This window comes from Oncorhynchus mykiss, chromosome 21 (genome assembly GCF_013265735.2).
Source record: "Oncorhynchus mykiss isolate Arlee chromosome 21, USDA_OmykA_1.1, whole genome shotgun sequence".
Classification (NCBI taxonomy): Eukaryota; Metazoa; Chordata; class Actinopteri; order Salmoniformes; family Salmonidae; genus Oncorhynchus; species Oncorhynchus mykiss.
This window is the reverse complement of record NC_048585.1, coordinates 41,507,243-41,522,007: the sequence shown is the minus strand read 5'-3', so window position 1 is coordinate 41,522,007 and position 14,765 is coordinate 41,507,243. Positions and strand designations below refer to the sequence as shown.

The 14,765-nt window shown below is 42.7% G+C and overlaps 15 non-coding genes across 15 annotated transcripts; all 15 read left to right on the top strand.

Moving 5' to 3' along the window:
- The first annotated feature begins 1,173 nt into the window (after positions 1 to 1,173).
- trnan-guu lies at positions 1,174 to 1,247 on the top strand. The gene has a single exon. It is a non-coding gene; the product is annotated as a tRNA-Asn (tRNA).
- A 1,104-nt stretch (positions 1,248 to 2,351) lies between these two features.
- Positions 2,352 to 2,425, top strand: trnan-guu. Its single transcript has one exon. It is a non-coding gene; the product is annotated as a tRNA-Asn (tRNA).
- A 694-nt stretch (positions 2,426 to 3,119) lies between these two features.
- trnan-guu lies at positions 3,120 to 3,193 on the top strand. Its single transcript has one exon. It is a non-coding gene; the product is annotated as a tRNA-Asn (tRNA).
- A 1,104-nt stretch (positions 3,194 to 4,297) lies between these two features.
- trnan-guu lies at positions 4,298 to 4,371 on the top strand. Its single transcript has one exon. It is a non-coding gene; the product is annotated as a tRNA-Asn (tRNA).
- A 694-nt stretch (positions 4,372 to 5,065) lies between these two features.
- trnan-guu lies at positions 5,066 to 5,139 on the top strand. The gene has a single exon. It is a non-coding gene; the product is annotated as a tRNA-Asn (tRNA).
- Positions 5,140 to 5,833: 694 nt separating this feature from the next.
- trnan-guu lies at positions 5,834 to 5,907 on the top strand. Its single transcript has one exon. It is a non-coding gene; the product is annotated as a tRNA-Asn (tRNA).
- A 1,104-nt stretch (positions 5,908 to 7,011) lies between these two features.
- trnan-guu lies at positions 7,012 to 7,085 on the top strand. Its single transcript has one exon. It is a non-coding gene; the product is annotated as a tRNA-Asn (tRNA).
- Positions 7,086 to 7,779: 694 nt separating this feature from the next.
- Positions 7,780 to 7,853, top strand: trnan-guu. Its single transcript has one exon. It is a non-coding gene; the product is annotated as a tRNA-Asn (tRNA).
- A 1,104-nt stretch (positions 7,854 to 8,957) lies between these two features.
- trnan-guu lies at positions 8,958 to 9,031 on the top strand. The gene has a single exon. It is a non-coding gene; the product is annotated as a tRNA-Asn (tRNA).
- Positions 9,032 to 9,725: 694 nt separating this feature from the next.
- Positions 9,726 to 9,799, top strand: trnan-guu. Its single transcript has one exon. It is a non-coding gene; the product is annotated as a tRNA-Asn (tRNA).
- A 1,104-nt stretch (positions 9,800 to 10,903) lies between these two features.
- trnan-guu lies at positions 10,904 to 10,977 on the top strand. Its single transcript has one exon. It is a non-coding gene; the product is annotated as a tRNA-Asn (tRNA).
- A 1,104-nt stretch (positions 10,978 to 12,081) lies between these two features.
- Positions 12,082 to 12,155, top strand: trnan-guu. Its single transcript has one exon. It is a non-coding gene; the product is annotated as a tRNA-Asn (tRNA).
- Positions 12,156 to 12,849: 694 nt separating this feature from the next.
- trnan-guu lies at positions 12,850 to 12,923 on the top strand. The gene has a single exon. It is a non-coding gene; the product is annotated as a tRNA-Asn (tRNA).
- A 694-nt stretch (positions 12,924 to 13,617) lies between these two features.
- trnan-guu lies at positions 13,618 to 13,691 on the top strand. The gene has a single exon. It is a non-coding gene; the product is annotated as a tRNA-Asn (tRNA).
- Positions 13,692 to 14,385: 694 nt separating this feature from the next.
- On the top strand, positions 14,386 to 14,459 carry trnan-guu. The gene has a single exon. It is a non-coding gene; the product is annotated as a tRNA-Asn (tRNA).
- Positions 14,460 to 14,765: the final 306 nt, after the last annotated feature.

Sequence of the window (14,765 nt, the reverse complement as noted above, 5' to 3'; positions counted from 1 at the left end):
ATAAACCACAAGTCTCTGTGGCGCAATTGGTTAGCGCGTTAGACTGTTAATCTAAAGGTTGGTGCTTGGAGCCCCCCCAGGGACGACAGTTCTCAGTTTGTTGTGCTCCATGATGTAGATGTGACATCCTGTAATGAGATTCCTGTTATTTTGCCCTGCTGATGGTCAATGCCTCTCTAGTGCAATCAGTTAGCGTGTTTGACTGTCAATCTAAAGGTTGGTGCATCATCACCACCCAGGGATGACATTTTTCAGATTGTGGAGATGCTGTGAACTGACCCTTCCTGACTTGGCTTGAGCTTCCATGAGTCTTTGGCCTGCTGAGGGTCAGTATAACCACAAGTCTCTGTGGTGCAATTGGTTGGCGCGTTAGACTGTTAATTTAAAAGTTGGTGATTTGAGCCCACCCAGGGATGCTGTCTTTCTGTTTCTAGTGATGTGGAAGACCTTCCTGGCCTTACAGTAAGCTTGCTTTTGACCTGCTGTGTTTCCTGTTGTCACATGTGATTGGTGTGTTGTTGAACATGAAAGATGACAAGTTATGATACCTACTGGTAAAATGGCTGTCAATGGTCTCTGATCTTCTGTTACTCAATAGCTTGATCATTCTGTGTTCTCCAAGGAACATATAATTTATTCTTATTAATCTGGCTGGTATGACAACGTAAATTATGTCAATCTGGCATGAAAAACCTTAGCATTTATATTTATCTTGCGAGAAGGACAATGTTGGTCCAGTGTGTTTGTGTGTATATGTACGCCAATACGCCATGAAAGTGACTAGCCACTTCATCATTCTTCCGGAGTCAGTCCCCTAATTTTTTTTGAATGGGCTTGGCGATTATATATTACATTTGTTAAAATGCAGTTGTTTAAAATATATATTTATCAGAATATATTTGTGATTGCGGCTGAATTTACTCCTGCCAGATGCCTTTTAATATAATGTTGCGCTGACGAACATTGCGCTACATTTTTGCCCTTATAAGGCCATTCAAAAAGCTAACAAACATTAGAAAACTACAGGTCTACTTCCTTGAAAATGTTGCTGCACTTTTGATGCACGTTAACACAACCATTGGAACAATGTGTTGTTGTTTTGAAAACTCCATGTTCAGTTGGATGAGAGCACAAATGGCCAGAGATCAAGCGTCACGGTCAAATACACCACAAGTCTCTGTGGCGCAATTGGTTAGCGCGTTAGACTGTTAATCTAAAGGTTGGTGGTTCGAGCCCACCCAGGGACGACAGTTCTCAGTTCGTTGTGCTCCATGATGTGGATGTGACATCCTGGACCTGTAATGAGATTCCTGTTATTTTGCCCTGCTGATGGTCAATGCCAACACAAGCCTCTCTAGTGCAATCAGTTAGCGTGTTTGACTGTCAATCTAAAGGTTGGTGCATCATCACCACCCAGGGATGACATTTTTCAGATTGTGGAGATGCTGTGAACTGACCCTTCCTGACTTGGCTTGAGCTTCCATGAGTCTTTGGCCTGCTGAGGGTCAGTATAACCACAAGTCTCTGTGGTGCAATTGGTTGGCACGTTAGACTGTTAATTTAAAAGTTGGTGATTTGAGCCCACCCAGGGATGCTGTCTTTCTGTTTCTAGTGATGTGGAAGACCTTCCTGGCCTTACAGTAAGCTTGCTTTTGACCTGCTGTGTTTCCTGTTGTCACATGTGATTGGTGTGTTGTTGAACATGAAAGATGACAAGTTATGATACCTACTGGTAAAATGGCTGTCAATGGTCTCTGATCTTCTGTTACTCAATAGCTTGATCATTCTGTGTTCTCCAAGGAACATATAATTTATTCTTATTAATCTGGCTGGTATGACAACGTAAATTATGTCAATCTGGCATGAAAAACCTTAGCATTTATATTTATCTTGCGAGAAGGACAATGTTGGTCCAGTGTGTTTGTGTGTATATGTACGCCAATACGCCATGAAAGTGACTAGCCACTTCATCATTCTTCCGGAGTCAGTCCCCTAATTATTTTTGAATGGGCTTGGCGATTATATATTACATTTGTTAAAATGCAGTTGTTTAAAATATATATTTATCAGAATATATTTGTGATTGCGGCTGAAATTACTCCTGCCAGATGCCTTTTAATATAATGTTGCGCTGACGAACATTGCGCTACATTTTTGCCCTTATAAGGCCATTCAAAAAGCTAACAAACATTAGAAAACTACAGGTCTACTTCCTTGAAAATGTTGCTGCACTTTTGATGCACGTTAACACAACCATTGGAACAAAGTGTTGTTGTTCTGAAAACTCCATGTTCAGTTGGATGAGAGCACAAATGGCCAGAGATCAAGCGTCAGGGTCAAATACACCACAAGTCTCTGTGGCGCAATTGGTTAGCGCGTTAGACTGTTAATCTAAAGGTTGGTGTTTCGAGCCCACCCAGGGACGACAGTTCTCAGTTTGTTGTGCTCCATGATGTGGATGTGACATCCTGGACCTGTAATGAGATTCCTGTTATTTTGCCCTGCTGATGGTCAATGCCAACACAAGCCTCTCTAGTGCAATCAGTTAGCGTGTTTGACTGTCAATCTAAAGGTTGGTGCATCATCACCACCCAGGGATGACATTTTTCAGATTGTGGAGATGCTGTGAACTGACCCTTCCTGACTTGGCTTGAGCTTCCATGAGTCTTTGGCCTGCTGAGGGTCAGTATAACCACAAGTCTCTGTGGTGCAATTGGTTGGCGCGTTAGACTGTTAATTTAAAAGTTGGTGATTTGAGCCCACCCAGGGATGCTGTCTTTCTGTTTCTAGTGATGTGGAAGACCTTCCTGGCCTTACAGTAAGCTTGCTTTTGACCTGCTGTGTTTCCTGTTGTCACATGTGATTGGTGTGTTGTTGAACATGAAAGATGACAAGTTATGATACCTACTGGTAAAATGGCTGTCAATGGTCTCTGATCTTCTGTTACTCAATAGCTTGATCATTCTGTGTTCTCCAAGGAACATATAATTTATTCTTATTAATCTGGCTGGTATGACAACGTAAATTATGTCAATCTGGCATGAAAAGTAAACTCCATGTTCAGTTGGATGAGAGCACAAATGGCCAGAGATCAAGTGTCAGGGTCGAATACACCACAAGTCTCTGTGGCGCAATTGGTTAGCGCGTTAGACTGTTAATCTAAAGGTTGGTGGTTCGAGCCCACCCAGGGACGACAGTTCTCAGTTTGTTGTGCTCCATGATGTGGATGTGACATCCTGGACCTGTAATGAGATTCCTGTTATTTTGCCCTGCTGATGGTCAATGCCAACACAAGCCTCTCTAGTGCAATCAGTTAGCGTGTTTGACTGTCAATCTAAAGGTTGGTGCATCATCACCACCCAGGGATGACATTTTTCAGATTGTGGAGATGCTGTGAACTGACCCTTCCTGACTTGGCTTGAGCTTCCATGAGTCTTTGGCCTGCTGAGGGTCAGTATAACCACAAGTCTCTGTGGTGCAATTGGTTGGCGCGTTAGACTGTTAATTTAAAAGTTGGTGATTTGAGCCCACCCAGGGATGCTGTCTTTCTGTTTCTAGTGATGTGGAAGACCTTCCTGGCCTTACAGTAAGCTTGCTTTTGACCTGCTGTGTTTCCTGTTGTCACATGTGATTGGTGTGTTGTTGAACATGAAAGATGACAAGTTATGATACCTACTGGTAAAATGGCTGTCAATGGTCTCTGATCTTCTGTTACTCAATAGCTTGATCATTCTGTGTTCTCCAAGGAACATATAATTTATTCTTATTAATCTGGCTGGTATGACAACGTAAATTATGTCAATCTGGCATGAAAAACCTTAGCATTTATATTTATCTTGCGAGAAGGACAATGTTGGTCCAGTGTGTTTGTGTGTATATGTACGCCAATACGCCATGAAAGTGACTAGCCACTTCATCATTCTTCCGGAGTCAGTCCCCTAATTTTTTTTGAATGGGCTTGGCGATTATATATTACATTTGTTAAAATGCAGTTGTTTAAAATATATATTTATCAGAATATATTTGTGATTGCGGCTGAATTTACTCCTGCCAGATGCCTTTTAATATAATGTTGCGCTGACGAACATTGCGCTACATTTTTGCCCTTATAAGGCCATTCAAAAAGCTAACAAACATTAGAAAACTACAGGTCTACTTCCTTGAAAATGTTGCTGCACTTTTGATGCACGTTAACACAACCATTGGAACAATGTGTTGTTGTTTTGAAAACTCCATGTTCAGTTGGATGAGAGCACAAATGGCCAGAGATCAAGCGTCAGGGTCAAATACACCACAAGTCTCTGTGGCGCAATTGGTTAGCGCGTTAGACTGTTAATCTAAAGGTTGGTGGTTCGAGCCCACCCAGGGACGACAGTTCTCAGTTTGTTGTGCTCCATGATGTGGATGTGACATCCTGGACCTGTAATGAGATTCCTGTTATTTTTCCCTGCTAATGGTCAATGCCAACACAAGCCTCTCTAGTGCAATCAGTTAGCGTGTTTGACTGTCAATCTAAAGGTTGGTGCATCATCACCACCCAGGGATGACATTTTTCAGATTGTGGAGATGCTGTGAACTGACCCTTCCTGACTTGGCTTGAGCTTCCATGAGTCTTTGGCCTGCTGAGGGTCAGTATAACCACAAGTCTCTGTGGTGCAATTGGTTGGCGCGTTAGACTGTTCATTTAAAAGTTGGTGATTTGAACCCACCCAGGGATGCTGTCTTTCTGTTTCTAGTGATGTGGAAGACCTTCCTGGCCTTACAGTAAGCTTGCTTTTGACCTGCTGTGTTTCCTGTTGTCACATGTGATTGGTGTGTTGTTGAACATGAAAGATGACAAGTTATGATACCTACTGGTAAAATGGCTGTCAATGGTCTCTGATCTTCTGTTACTCAATAGCTTGATCATTCTGTGTTCTCCAAGGAACATATAATTTATTCTTATTAATCTGGCTGGTATGACAATGTAAATTATGTCAATCTGGCATGTTTTGTAAACTCCATGTTCAGTTGGATGAGAGCACAAATGGCCAGAGATCAAGCGTCACGGTCAAATACACCACAAGTCTCTGTGGCGCAATTGGTTAGCGCGTTAGACTGTTAATCTAAAGGTTGGTGGTTCGCGCCCACCCAGGGACGACAGTTCTCAGTTTGTTGTGCTCCATGATGTGGATGTGACATCCTGGACCTGTAATGAGATTCCTGTTATTTTGCCCTGCTGATGGTCAATGCCAACACAAGCCTCTCTAGTGCAATCAGTTAGCGTGTTTGACTGTCAATCTAAAGGTTGGTGCATCATCACCACCCAGGGATGACATTTTTCAGATTGTGGAGATGCTGTGAACTGACCCTTCCTGACTTGGCTTGAGCTTCCATGAGTCTTTGGCCTGCTGAGGGTCAGTATAACCACAAGTCTCTGTGGTGCAATTGGTTGGCGCGTTAGACTGTTAATTTAAAAGTTGGTGATTTGAGCCCACCCAGGGATGCTGTCTTTCTGTTTCTAGTGATGTGGAAGACCTTCCTGGCCTTACAGTAAGCTTGCTTTTGACCTGCTGTGTTTCCTGTTGTCACATGTGATTGGTGTGTTGTTGAACATGAAAGATGACAAGTTATGATACCTACTGGTAAAATGGCTGTCAATGGTCTCTGATCTTCTGTTACTCAATAGCTTGATCATTCTGTGTTCTCCAAGGAACATATAATTTATTCTTATTAATCTGGCTGGTATGACAACGTAAATTATGTCAATCTGGCATGAAAAGTAAACTCCATGTTCAGTTGGATGAGAGCACAAATGGCCAGAGATCAAGTGTCAGGGTCGAATACACCACAAGTCTCTGTGGCGCAATTGGTTAGCGCGTTAGACTGTTAATCTAAAGGTTGGTGGTTCGAGCCCACCCAGGGACGACAGTTCTCAGTTTGTTGTGCTCCATGATGTGGATGTGACATCCTGGACCTGTAATGAGATTCCTGTTATTTTGCCCTGCTGATGGTCAATGCCAACACAAGCCTCTCTAGTGCAATCAGTTAGCGTGTTTGACTGTCAATCTAAAGGTTGGTGCATCATCACCACCCAGGGATGACATTTTTCAGATTGTGGAGATGCTGTGAACTGACCCTTCCTGACTTGGCTTGAGCTTCCATGAGTCTTTGGCCTGCTGAGGGTCAGTATAACCACAAGTCTCTGTGGTGCAATTGGTTGGCGCGTTAGACTGTTAATTTAAAAGTTGGTGATTTGAGCCCACCCAGGGATGCTGTCTTTCTGTTTCTAGTGATGTGGAAGACCTTCCTGGCCTTACAGTAAGCTTGCTTTTGACCTGCTGTGTTTCCTGTTGTCACATGTGATTGGTGTGTTGTTGAACATGAAAGATGACAAGTTATGATACCTACTGGTAAAATGGCTGTCAATGGTCTCTGATCTTCTGTTACTCAATAGCTTGATCATTCTGTGTTCTCCAAGGAACATATAATTTATTCTTATTAATCTGGCTGGTATGACAACGTAAATTATGTCAATCTGGCATGAAAAACCTTAGCATTTATATTTATCTTGCGAGAAGGACAATGTTGGTCCAGTGTGTTTGTGTGTATATGTACGCCAATACGCCATGAAAGTGACTAGCCACTTCATCATTCTTCCGGAGTCAGTCCCCTAATTTTTTTTGAATGGGCTTGGCGATTATATATTACATTTGTTAAAATGCAGTTGTTTAAAATATATATTTATCAGAATATATTTGTGATTGCGGCTGAATTTACTCCTGCCAGATGCCTTTTAATATAATGTTGCGCTGACGAACATTGCGCTACATTTTTGCCCTTATAAGGCCATTCAAAAAGCTAACAAACATTAGAAAACTACAGGTCTACTTCCTTGAAAATGTTGCTGCACTTTTGATGCACGTTAACACAACCATTGGAACAATGTGTTGTTGTTTTGAAAACTCCATGTTCAGTTGGATGAGAGCACAAATGGCCAGAGATCAAGCGTCAGGGTCAAATACACCACAAGTCTCTGTGGCGCAATTGGTTAGCGCGTTAGACTGTTAATCTAAAGGTTGGTGGTTCGAGCCCACCCAGGGACGACAGTTCTCAGTTTGTTGTGCTCCATGATGTGGATGTGACATCCTGGACCTGTAATGAGATTCCTGTTATTTTTCCCTGCTAATGGTCAATGCCAACACAAGCCTCTCTAGTGCAATCAGTTAGCGTGTTTGACTGTCAATCTAAAGGTTGGTGCATCATCACCACCCAGGGATGACATTTTTCAGATTGTGGAGATGCTGTGAACTGACCCTTCCTGACTTGGCTTGAGCTTCCATGAGTCTTTGGCCTGCTGAGGGTCAGTATAACCACAAGTCTCTGTGGTGCAATTGGTTGGCGCGTTAGACTGTTCATTTAAAAGTTGGTGATTTGAACCCACCCAGGGATGCTGTCTTTCTGTTTCTAGTGATGTGGAAGACCTTCCTGGCCTTACAGTAAGCTTGCTTTTGACCTGCTGTGTTTCCTGTTGTCACATGTGATTGGTGTGTTGTTGAACATGAAAGATGACAAGTTATGATACCTACTGGTAAAATGGCTGTCAATGGTCTCTGATCTTCTGTTACTCAATAGCTTGATCATTCTGTGTTCTCCAAGGAACATATAATTTATTCTTATTAATCTGGCTGGTATGACAATGTAAATTATGTCAATCTGGCATGTTTTGTAAACTCCATGTTCAGTTGGATGAGAGCACAAATGGCCAGAGATCAAGCGTCACGGTCAAATACACCACAAGTCTCTGTGGCGCAATTGGTTAGCGCGTTAGACTGTTAATCTAAAGGTTGGTGGTTCGCGCCCACCCAGGGACGACAGTTCTCAGTTTGTTGTGCTCCATGATGTGGATGTGACATCCTGGACCTGTAATGAGATTCCTGTTATTTTGCCCTGCTGATGGTCAATGCCAACACAAGCCTCTCTAGTGCAATCAGTTAGCGTGTTTGACTGTCAATCTAAAGGTTGGTGCATCATCACCACCCAGGGATGACATTTTTCAGATTGTGGAGATGCTGTGAACTGACCCTTCCTGACTTGGCTTGAGCTTCCATGAGTCTTTGGCCTGCTGAGGGTCAGTATAACCACAAGTCTCTGTGGTGCAATTGGTTGGCACGTTAGACTGTTAATTTAAAAGTTGGTGATTTGAGCCCACCCAGGGATGCTGTCTTTCTGTTTCTAGTGATGTGGAAGACCTTCCTGGCCTTACAGTAAGCTTGCTTTTGACCTGCTGTGTTTCCTGTTGTCACATGTGATTGGTGTGTTGTTGAACATGAAAGATGACAAGTTATGATACCTACTGGTAAAATGGCTGTCAATGGTCTCTGATCTTCTGTTACTCAATAGCTTGATCATTCTGTGTTCTCCAAGGAACATATAATTTATTCTTATTAATCTGGCTGGTATGACAACGTAAATTATGTCAATCTGGCATGAAAAACCTTAGCATTTATATTTATCTTGCGAGAAGGACAATGTTGGTCCAGTGTGTTTGTGTGTATATGTACGCCAATACGCCATGAAAGTGACTAGCCACTTCATCATTCTTCCGGAGTCAGTCCCCTAATTATTTTTGAATGGGCTTGGCGATTATATATTACATTTGTTAAAATGCAGTTGTTTAAAATATATATTTATCAGAATATATTTGTGATTGCGGCTGAAATTACTCCTGCCAGATGCCTTTTAATATAATGTTGCGCTGACGAACATTGCGCTACATTTTTGCCCTTATAAGGCCATTCAAAAAGCTAACAAACATTAGAAAACTACAGGTCTACTTCCTTGAAAATGTTGCTGCACTTTTGATGCACGTTAACACAACCATTGGAACAAAGTGTTGTTGTTCTGAAAACTCCATGTTCAGTTGGATGAGAGCACAAATGGCCAGAGATCAAGCGTCAGGGTCAAATACACCACAAGTCTCTGTGGCGCAATTGGTTAGCGCGTTAGACTGTTAATCTAAAGGTTGGTGTTTCGAGCCCACCCAGGGACGACAGTTCTCAGTTTGTTGTGCTCCATGATGTGGATGTGACATCCTGGACCTGTAATGAGATTCCTGTTATTTTGCCCTGCTGATGGTCAATGCCAACACAAGCCTCTCTAGTGCAATCAGTTAGCGTGTTTGACTGTCAATCTAAAGGTTGGTGCATCATCACCACCCAGGGATGACATTTTTCAGATTGTGGAGATGCTGTGAACTGACCCTTCCTGACTTGGCTTGAGCTTCCATGAGTCTTTGGCCTGCTGAGGGTCAGTATAACCACAAGTCTCTGTGGTGCAATTGGTTGGCGCGTTAGACTGTTAATTTAAAAGTTGGTGATTTGAGCCCACCCAGGGATGCTGTCTTTCTGTTTCTAGTGATGTGGAAGACCTTCCTGGCCTTACAGTAAGCTTGCTTTTGACCTGCTGTGTTTCCTGTTGTCACATGTGATTGGTGTGTTGTTGAACATGAAAGATGACAAGTTATGATACCTACTGGTAAAATGGCTGTCAATGGTCTCTGATCTTCTGTTACTCAATAGCTTGATCATTCTGTGTTCTCCAAGGAACATATAATTTATTCTTATTAATCTGGCTGGTATGACAACGTAAATTATGTCAATCTGGCATGAAAAGTAAACTCCATGTTCAGTTGGATGAGAGCACAAATGGCCAGAGATCAAGTGTCAGGGTCGAATACACCACAAGTCTCTGTGGCGCAATTGGTTAGCGCGTTAGACTGTTAATCTAAAGGTTGGTGGTTCGAGCCCACCCAGGGACGACAGTTCTCAGTTTGTTGTGCTCCATGATGTGGATGTGACATCCTGGACCTGTAATGAGATTCCTGTTATTTTGCCCTGCTGATGGTCAATGCCAACACAAGCCTCTCTAGTGCAATCAGTTAGCGTGTTTGACTGTCAATCTAAAGGTTGGTGCATCATCACCACCCAGGGATGACATTTTTCAGATTGTGGAGATGCTGTGAACTGACCCTTCCTGACTTGGCTTGAGCTTCCATGAGTCTTTGGCCTGCTGAGGGTCAGTATAACCACAAGTCTCTGTGGTGCAATTGGTTGGCACGTTAGACTGTTAATTTAAAAGTTGGTGATTTGAGCCCACCCAGGGATGCTGTCTTTCTGTTTCTAGTGATGTGGAAGACCTTCCTGGCCTTACAGTAAGCTTGCTTTTGACCTGCTGTGTTTCCTGTTGTCACATGTGATTGGTGTGTTGTTGAACATGAAAGATGACAAGTTATGATACCTACTGGTAAAATGGCTGTCAATGGTCTCTGATCTTCTGTTACTCAATAGCTTGATCATTCTGTGTTCTCCAAGGAACATATAATTTATTCTTATTAATCTGGCTGGTATGACAACGTAAATTATGTCAATCTGGCATGAAAAACCTTAGCATTTATATTTATCTTGCGAGAAGGACAATGTTGGTCCAGTGTGTTTGTGTGTATATGTACGCCAATACGCCATGAAAGTGACTAGCCACTTCATCATTCTTCCGGAGTCAGTCCCCTAATTATTTTTGAATGGGCTTGGCGATTATATATTACATTTGTTAAAATGCAGTTGTTTAAAATATATATTTATCAGAATATATTTGTGATTGCGGCTGAAATTACTCCTGCCAGATGCCTTTTAATATAATGTTGCGCTGACGAACATTGCGCTACATTTTTGCCCTTATAAGGCCATTCAAAAAGCTAACAAACATTAGAAAACTACAGGTCTACTTCCTTGAAAATGTTGCTGCACTTTTGATGCACGTTAACACAACCATTGGAACAAAGTGTTGTTGTTCTGAAAACTCCATGTTCAGTTGGATGAGAGCACAAATGGCCAGAGATCAAGCGTCAGGGTCAAATACACCACAAGTCTCTGTGGCGCAATTGGTTAGCGCGTTAGACTGTTAATCTAAAGGTTGGTGTTTCGAGCCCACCCAGGGACGACAGTTCTCAGTTTGTTGTGCTCCATGATGTGGATGTGACATCCTGGACCTGTAATGAGATTCCTGTTATTTTGCCCTGCTGATGGTCAATGCCAACACAAGCCTCTCTAGTGCAATCAGTTAGCGTGTTTGACTGTCAATCTAAAGGTTGGTGCATCATCACCACCCAGGGATGACATTTTTCAGATTGTGGAGATGCTGTGAACTGACCCTTCCTGACTTGGCTTGAGCTTCCATGAGTCTTTGGCCTGCTGAGGGTCAGTATAACCACAAGTCTCTGTGGTGCAATTGGTTGGCGCGTTAGACTGTTAATTTAAAAGTTGGTGATTTGAGCCCACCCAGGGATGCTGTCTTTCTGTTTCTAGTGATGTGGAAGACCTTCCTGGCCTTACAGTAAGCTTGCTTTTGACCTGCTGTGTTTCCTGTTGTCACATGTGATTGGTGTGTTGTTGAACATGAAAGATGACAAGTTATGATACCTACTGGTAAAATGGCTGTCAATGGTCTCTGATCTTCTGTTACTCAATAGCTTGATCATTCTGTGTTCTCCAAGGAACATATAATTTATTCTTATTAATCTGGCTGGTATGACAACGTAAATTATGTCAATCTGGCATGAAAAACCTTAGCATTTATATTTATCTTGCGAGAAGGACAATGTTGGTCCAGTGTGTTTGTGTGTATATGTACGCCAATACGCCATGAAAGTGACTAGCCACTTCATCATTCTTCCGGAGTCAGTCCCCTAATTTTTTTTGAATGGGCTTGGCGATTATATATTACATTTGTTAAAATGCAGTTGTTTAAAATATATATTTATCAGAATATATTTGTGATTGCGGCTGAAATTACTCCTGCCAGATGCCTTTTAATATAATGTTGCGCTGACGAACATTGCGCTACATTTTTGCCCTTATAAGGCCATTCAAAAAGCTAACAAACATTAGAAAACTACAGGTCTACTTCCTTGAAAATGTTGCTGCACTTTTGATGCACGTTAACACAACCATTGGAACAAAGTGTTGTTGTTCTGAAAACTCCATGTTCAGTTGGATGAGAGCACAAATGGCCAGAGATCAAGCGTCAGGGTCAAATACACCACAAGTCTCTGTGGCGCAATTGGTTAGCGCGTTAGACTGTTAATCTAAAGGTTGGTGTTTCGAGCCCACCCAGGGACGACAGTTCTCAGTTTGTTGTGCTCCATGATGTGGATGTGACATCCTGGACCTGTAATGAGATTCCTGTTATTTTGCCCTGCTGATGGTCAATGCCAACACAAGCCTCTCTAGTGCAATCAGTTAGCGTGTTTGACTGTCAATCTAAAGGTTGGTGCATCATCACCACCCAGGGATGACATTTTTCAGATTGTGGAGATGCTGTGAACTGACCCTTCCTGACTTGGCTTGAGCTTCCATGAGTCTTTGGCCTGCTGAGGGTCAGTATAACCACAAGTCTCTGTGGTGCAATTGGTTGGCGCGTTAGACTGTTAATTTAAAAGTTGGTGATTTGAGCCCACCCAGGGATGCTGTCTTTCTGTTTCTAGTGATGTGGAAGACCTTCCTGGCCTTACAGTAAGCTTGCTTTTGACCTGCTGTGTTTCCTGTTGTCACATGTGATTGGTGTGTTGTTGAACATGAAAGATGACAAGTTATGATACCTACTGGTAAAATGGCTGTCAATGGTCTCTGATCTTCTGTTACTCAATAGCTTGATCATTCTGTGTTCTCCAAGGAACATATAATTTATTCTTATTAATCTGGCTGGTATGACAACGTAAATTATGTCAATCTGGCATGAAAAGTAAACTCCATGTTCAGTTGGATGAGAGCACAAATGGCCAGAGATCAAGTGTCAGGGTCGAATACACCACAAGTCTCTGTGGCGCAATTGGTTAGCGCGTTAGACTGTTAATCTAAAGGTTGGTGGTTCGAGCCCACCCAGGGACGACAGTTCTCAGTTTGTTGTGCTCCATGATGTGGATGTGACATCCTGGACCTGTAATGAGATTCCTGTTATTTTGCCCTGCTGATGGTCAATGCCAACACAAGCCTCTCTAGTGCAATCAGTTAGCGTGTTTGACTGTCAATCTAAAGGTTGGTGCATCATCACCACCCAGGGATGACATTTTTCAGATTGTGGAGATGCTGTGAACTGACCCTTCCTGACTTGGCTTGAGCTTCCATGAGTCTTTGGCCTGCTGAGGGTCAGTATAACCACAAGTCTCTGTGGTGCAATTGGTTGGCGCGTTAGACTGTTAATTTAAAAGTTGGTGATTTGAGCCCACCCAGGGATGCTGTCTTTCTGTTTCTAGTGATGTGGAAGACCTTCCTGGCCTTACAGTAAGCTTGCTTTTGACCTGCTGTGTTTCCTGTTGTCACATGTGATTGGTGTGTTGTTGAACATGAAAGATGACAAGTTATGATACCTACTGGTAAAATGGCTGTCAATGGTCTCTGATCTTCTGTTACTCAATAGCTTGATCATTCTGTGTTCTCCAAGGAACATATAATTTATTCTTATTAATCTGGCTGGTATGACAACGTAAATTATGTCAATCTGGCATGAAAAGTAAACTCCATGTTCAGTTGGATGAGAGCACAAATGGCCAGAGATCAAGTGTCAGGGTCGAATACACCACAAGTCTCTGTGGCGCAATTGGTTAGCGCGTTAGACTGTTAATCTAAAGGTTGGTGGTTCGAGCCCACCCAGGGACGACAGTTCTCAGTTTGTTGTGCTCCATGATGTGGATGTGACATCCTGGACCTGTAATGAGATTCCTGTTATTTTGCCCTGCTGATGGTCAATGCCAACACAAGCCTCTCTAGTGCAATCAGTTAGCGTGTTTGACTGTCAATCTAAAGGTTGGTGCATCATCACCACCCAGGGATGACATTTTTCAGATTGTGGAGATGCTGTGAACTGACCCTTCCTGACTTGGCTTGAGCTTCCATGAGTCTTTGGCCTGCTGAGGGTCAGTATAACCACAAGTCTCTGTGGTGCAATTGGTTGGCGCGTTAGACTGTTAATTTAAAAGTTGGTGATTTGAGCCCACCCAGGGATGCTGTCTTTCTGTTTCTAGTGATGTGGAAGACCTTCCTGGCCTTACAGTAAGCTTGCTTTTGACCTGCTGTGTTTCCTGTTGTCACATGTGATTGGTGTGTTGTTGAACATGAAAGATGACAAGTTATGATACCTACTGGTAAAATGGCTGTCAATGGTCTCTGATCTTCTGTTACTCAATAGCTTGATCATTCTGTGTTCTCCAAGGAACATATAATTTATTCTTATTAATCTGGCTGGTATGACAATGTAAATTATGTCAATCTGGCATGTTTTGTAAACTCCATGTTCAGTTGGATGAGAGCACAAATGGCCAGAGATCAAGCGTCACGGTCAAATACACCACAAGTCTCTGTGGCGCAATTGGTTAGCGCGTTAGACTGTTAATCTAAAGGTTGGTGGTTCGCGCCCACCCAGGGACGACAGTTCTCAGTTTGTTGTGCTCCATGATGTGGATGTGACATCCTGGACCTGTAATGAGATTCCTGTTATTTTGCCCTGCTGATGGTCAATGCCAACACAAGCCTCTCTAGTGCAATCAGTTAGCGTGTTTGACTGTCAATCTAAAGGTTGGTGCATCATCACCACCCAGGGATGACATTTTTCAGATTGTGGAGATGCTGTGAACTGACCCTTCCTGACTTGGCTTGAGCTTCCATGAGTCTTTGGCCTGCTGAGGGTCAGTATAACCACAAGTCTCTGTGGTGCAATTGGTTGGCACGTTAGAC